This window comes from Panthera uncia (genome assembly GCF_023721935.1).
Source record: "Panthera uncia isolate 11264 chromosome B2 unlocalized genomic scaffold, Puncia_PCG_1.0 HiC_scaffold_24, whole genome shotgun sequence".
NCBI classification, from domain to species: domain Eukaryota; kingdom Metazoa; phylum Chordata; class Mammalia; order Carnivora; family Felidae; genus Panthera; species Panthera uncia.
Genome location: NW_026057580.1, coordinates 41798717 through 41805210, shown reverse-complemented (window position 1 = coordinate 41805210; position 6494 = coordinate 41798717). Strand labels below are relative to the sequence as shown.

At 40.0% G+C, this 6494-nt stretch overlaps 1 pseudogene; it reads left to right on the top strand.

Annotated features, from left to right (window-relative positions):
- Nucleotides 1-4137: 4137 nt before the first annotated feature.
- LOC125938113 (cyclin-G1-like) lies at nt 4138-5197 on the top strand (annotated as a pseudogene).
- The last annotated feature ends 1297 nt before the right edge of the window (nt 5198-6494 follow it).

Here is a 6494-nt window from a genome sequence, read left to right as displayed (position 1 = left end):
TGAGCCCCATGTTGGTCATGGAGATTACATAATAGAGAGAGAGAGAGAGAGAGAGAGAGAGATAAAAAAAAATCAATTACTAATGACACACAGTATGATTCCATTTATATGAAGTTCTAGAATAGGCAAATTAATAATAATATAAAAACTCAGAACAAATATATTGAGAATGCAGTAGTATCTGTTGCCATACCAGAAATTACCCCCAATTTAACAGATTAAAATAACAAACAATTATTATCAAATAGTTTCTGAAATTTGCGAGTGCCATAGCCCAAAAGGTCTGGTTCAGAATCTCTCATGAGACTCAAATCGGGAGAATGGCCAGGACTGCAGTCATCTAATGGTTTGACCACGGCTGGCTGATTTATTGCTAATATGGCTCGCTCAGATGGTTGTTGGCAAAGGTTTCAGGTCCCTACTGACTCAGGCCTCAGTAGGCCTCAGTTCCTTGCCAAAGTGCCTTGAGTATCTTCACAGCATGACAGCTGACCTTTCCCAGAAAAAGTGATCCAAAAGAGAGCAAGATGAAATCTGAAATGTCTTTAAAGATATACTGCATCATATCTATAACGTCCTATGGGTTACCTTAGTCAATCTTATTTAGTGTGGGAGGAGACTGTACAAGGGAATATGGTGATCTCTGTGGACTATCTTAGAGGCTGGCTACCATAAGGATTAGGGGTTAACTGGGAGGAAACTTTCTGGTGAATTACAAATGTTCTATAGTATAATAAATACACAAATGACATGTGTACATATCTTTGTTCAAACTGTATACCTAAGATGTGCACATTTCAATAAAGGTATATACATTTTATATAAAATGAAGTATAAATAATAATCAGGAAGGGGTGGAGAGTGGATAGGGATATAATAGTGGTAAAATATTGATAACTTATGAAGATGGATGGATTGGTACAGGTGAATTAACTACACTAAAATACTATATAAAATTGCAGTTCTGAGGGTTATTTAGAAAAAATCAGGGAACTAAAGAACTGTACATATATCATATTTATCCAAAGATGCATCAAAAAAGCTTTAACTTGATATTCATGGAAATGTTTTAAACTGAGTCACACACAACTCTGCCTTATTAAGTTGTATATATGAAAGTATATGCATATGTGTGTATGGAAGGGGGTTCTTACTGTCTCCAGGTTATCATTATGCCCGGTATCATTATTGTACTGTTCTGTAAGAAAAGCTTTTTTGGACTAAAGTCACCTGAGGGATAGTTTTGGTTGATTTACCTGATAGAATTTCAAGCCCTTTTCTTAGAAGTGACTTTGTAAATACTAAATAACACCCCAAATTTCTCAATGGTAGTTAACTCCTTCTACAAAAGCATTGTACACAAATGTCCCAGATGACTTTGCTTTTTTGAAATCTGTCCTCTTTTTATTATATTGTTTTTGCCTTCTCTCTTCCTGTTAAGCTAACAAGCTTTCACAGATTCAGCCCTAGAGCATTTTCCACTTCGAACACTGATCCCACTCCACTGAGGACTAAAGAACCAGGCAGTAGTTCTACTTAGAGACGCCACAACTTAATGCTTAAGAGCAGAGCAGAGGCACCAGAGACAAATCACATTGCCACCACCAATGATATATTATTTCACTTGTCCGTGTTTTTTTTTTTTTAATTTTTTTTTTAACGTTTATTTATTTTTGAGACAGAGAGAGACAGAGCATGAACGGGGGAGGGTCAGAGAGAGGGAGACACAGAATCTGAAACAGGCTCCAGGCTCTGAGCTGTCAGCACAGAGCCCGACGTGGGGCTTGAACTCAACGGACTGCGAGATCATGACCTGAGCCAAAGTCGGCGGCTTAACCGACTGAGCCACCCAGGCGCCCCTTGTCTGTGTTTTTTTAACCTTTCTATGTCTCCTTTTCTTATGTGTGAAACGAGCTTAATCACAGTACAGCAGAGGACTATTGTCAGAATTAAATGAGCTAATGCTTGTAAAATGTTCAGGACAATGCCAAAGCATCACAGATATATTGCATCCAAAATAAACTCTAAGGAATTCCTGCTTTGCTGCTTCAAGTAGTAAATAAAGGGTCATGTTCCATGAATACAAATTTACAGAAAGCACACACAAGTAGAATTTACCGTTTCAATCAAAAAAGCAACCAGGTTAACTTGATATATAGAGATATTATGTTGTATAATCATATATCATTTTTTGCTTAAAACTATAAGCAACTCACATAAGCAGTTAGAATCAGAATCCTTAACATCCTTAACCTACTTTACAATTTTGCTCATCTAATTTCAGTTATTTTCTGATACCTCATGTGAATTATCATCTTCCTTACAAAGACACATTTCAAGCACCAGAGAGCCCATCCCAATAGCTGGAATTCCCAGGCTTTTGACACTTTCCCTACCTCCTCTTAATTTTAATTTTTTTTTTTTTTTTTTTTTTACGTTTATTTTTGAGACAGAGAGAGACAGAGCATGAACGGGGGAGGGGCAGACAGAGAGGGAGACACAGAACCGGAAGCAGGCTCCAGGCTCTGGGCCATCATCAGCCCAGAGCCCGACGCGGGGCTCGAACTCACAGTCTGTGAGATCGTGACCTGAGCTGAAGTCGGACGCTTAACCGACTGAGCCACCCAGGTGCCCCTACCTCCTCTTAATTTAGACTCCCCTGGACCCACTTCCGCATTCCTGTCTGGTCTATCTCTTTGGTAGCAGTTATGAAATTGAATAGAGGAAACCTCATTTAAAACGGGGTAGTGAGGCTGGAAGGAGAAGTTCTCACTTCATACCATTCTCTTCAACTGCAGTTCCCAATCCGAAGAGATGTATCTTGCATTAAGTAGGAAGAAACGTACTTTACCACTCCAGCAGGAGGAAGAATTTCTCCATGCCAGCAACTACCTCAGCCAATGAGAAAAGACCACAACTCAGTCAATGAGAAACTGTCACCACTCTGTACTCTTGTTTTCCTCCAGTAGACTTTTGTTCAAAGCAGCCCCCCCAGGGTCCTCCTTTTCTCTGCAAAGCAACACTCCTTTCCTTTGATCTCCAGATTTGCCTGTGGTTTTACCATAGCTCACATGACCTGAATTGCGACTCTTCTGTTATTCCTGAATAAAGCCATTTTGCTGGTAAAATAACTGAATGTTCTAAGGTCGATATTACTTGGTGTCAGATGAGTAGGATCCAGAGTAGAACCCCAGCAACTCCAAGGCTGGTGAGAAACAGGTACCCACTGAACCCAGTGAGCTCTAACTGCTTTTTGGTTGATGCTGGAGTTTGAGGTAAGTTTTCTCCTGGATTAAAGACCCACTCTCTATGTGTTTTGAGCTCTCCAGGCTTAATTTGGGATCTGCTTAAAAGCTTTATCTTTTCTGTTTTTGTGAAAGCTTTGTCTTTTCTGGTGAGTTCTTTTTTGTTTTGTTGAACCTTGGTTTTGAGTAATGAAATCCCAATCCTCTAAACTGTCTCAGGAGAGTCATTTTTCTGGGACCCTCACTTAGTTTTAAACCCTACGGTTTAAACCCTATGGCCCTCCTCATGAACATTTTTAATTACAGGGGCCAATTTAGCTAAAGATAATTTAAGCCACAATGGCTATTACAGGGAACTTTCAATCTCCCCAAACGTTTTTTTCAGAATTAAATTGCCATGGCTCTAAATGAAATGATAATAATAATAATAATAATAAGATGCCTATTTTAATTTGTAACCTGAGGCTTCCAGACATTTTCAGGATTCTAACACCTCTTTACAAAATATCATTTACAAATTAACCAAGGTGAACAATTAATGGAAGACAAAAAACTTCTGAGGCCTTTCTCCCTTCTTCCATGCTCTTTGTGTCAGGCACCCTCTTGCTCACCTCCCCCTCCTTCTTTGTCTCCAGGTATGCAACAGACATTTTATGCCAGATGTCCTGACACCATCTCTCTTTTTTCCTCCTGCACTGGCTCCACATTCTTTATACCCTCTATTTCTTCATTCTAATCTTTTCATGGAACTTCCCTTTTTCTTCAAACCTCACCCATTTCTTCCTCTCCCCAACCTATTACAAACCTGCTCTTTTAGGGCTAGGAGCTGACTCTGTGATGGGCACTGTCGTCTGGGAGCGTTGCAGAGACCTCCACCCAAGACGGCCCCCCCTCCCCGGGCTGCTCACCTCTTACCGTCGAGTCCCTTCGCCTCGTGAGCATGTCGGATTTGATATCGTGGGGTGAGGTGAGAGCAGGCCCAGGGAGGGAGGTTACCGCAGAGGAGCCACAGTCACAGTCAAGATGATAGAGGTAGTGACAACAACTGACTCTCAGAAACTGCTACACCAGCTGAATGCTCTGTTGGAGCAGGAGTGCAGATGTCAGCCAAAGGTCTGTGGCTTGAGACTAATTGAATCTGCACACGATAATGGCCTCAGAATGACTGCAAGGCTAAGGGACTTCGAAGTAAAAGATCTTCCTGGTCTAACTCAGTTCTTTGGCTTTGACACAGAGACACTTTCTCTAGCTGTGAATTTACTGGACAGATTCCTGTCCCAAACGAAGGTACAGACCTTGGGTGTGTTGGGCTGAGCTGCTTCTGTTGGGCTGTAAAACCAGTAGAAGAGGAAAGGAATGTCCCATTGGCAACTGACTTGATACGAATAAGCCGGCATAGGTTCACGGTTTCAGACTTGATGAGAATGGAAAAGATTGTATCGGAGAAGGTATGTTGGAAAGTCAAAGCTACTATCGCCTTTCAATTTCTGCAACTCTACTATTCATTCACTCAAGAGAACTTGCCAATTGAAAGAAGAATAGCCTTAATTTTGAAAGACTAGAAGCTCAACTTAAGGCATGCCACTGCAGGATCATATTTTCTAAAGCCAAGCCTTCTGTGTTGGCGTTGTCTATCATTGCACTGGAGATCCAAGCACACAAGTGTGTAGAGTTAACAGAAGGAATAGAATGTCTTTAGACACATTCCAAGATAAACGGCAGAGATTTGACCTTCTGGTAAGTAAGAGCTTGTATCCAAGTGTTTAACTGAAAATTCATCAAACAAGTGTTCCAAACCAAATGTTCAGAAGTTGAAATGGATTGTTTCTGGATGTACTGCATGACAGTTGAAGCATAGTTACTACAGAATAACCCACCTTCCAACAATTCCTGAAATGGTCCCTTAATTGGATTGTTACAACAACAAAATACTCCTCTGAAGCCTTTCTCCACAATCCTAAACTATAGATTCCATAATACTATAATGGATTTAAGCTGTGAAGCCTCAAAACATCACGAAGAGATTAGCATTGATGTTCTCAGATTTGGGAAAGCTACCTAATTAACATGGTGTAGTGGAATTATAATTAAACTTGAATTCATCTGTGAGGCATACAAGTCAAAGCTAAGAGTATAAATGTGAAATGTTAATAACAAGCCTGGGAAGGTAAACTGTGAATCTTCATTTCAAACTTTGATCCAACTTTCTAGATTGGGTCAGTATATTATATTTAGATGGTATTAAAAGTGGTAACCTAATTAAATTCTAAATTATGAGGTATACATTAAACCAACATTTCACAAATGCACTTCTAAGGCATAATAAGGGTTACTATTCTAGGCAGGGAAAATGGTTTCTTGGTACCTGTAGCGCAAATAATAGATAATCCAGAGATGTGGACTTTATTGCTACTTGGGAATTACATTTAAATTTGAGGGCATTTTATAAAAGCAAAACTACAGACCTAGTCATTTTGGCATATTAGGTTATCTTTAATATTTTTCTAAAAAACAGGTAATATTTGTATCTGTGACAAAACTTATACAATATCCACTGTCTCCATCTAATCCCATCAAGAAAAACTGGTTTTATTGTGAAATTCAACATAAATTAACTTTGGTCCAAAAACTTGACTTAACACTCCATAAGTTTTTACTAAGGGCTGTTTTTATAAAACTTGCTATTCTAGGGGCACTGAGTGGCTCAGTCAGTTAAGCATCCAACTTTGGCTCAGGTTTGTGAGCCCTGCATTGTGCCCTCTGCTGTCAATGCAGAGCCTGCTTTAGGTCCTCTGCTGCCTTCTCTCTCTTGGGGAGAGTGCCTCCCCCACTGGCACGCTCTCAAAAAAACAACAACAACAACAACAACAAAATTAAAAAAAAAAACAAAACTGCTCCTTTAAAGGCAGACCCTCTGAGGAGCCAAATGCTAAACCCCGAATTTCTGACAGTCCCTACCTAAAGCTGAACTACAAGGGACAAACACTTTCCCAAAGTGATTGAGGATCCTCAAAAATTTGCTGAGGAGTTTAACATAGTTACTGAGACTTATCAACCCAGTTTCTCACTTTTATATCAGGTCCACATGCTTTTCAGCAGAGCCAGGCATAACTCTGGATGAACACTGTCAATTGGGACAATCTTGGAAGGTCTCTAGAAGTCTGAGAACTACAAGGCATGACCATCTGCCTTGTTATATGATCACGTTCATGCAACTTCTGCTAAGCAACCTCACCAGTCCGTTGCTAG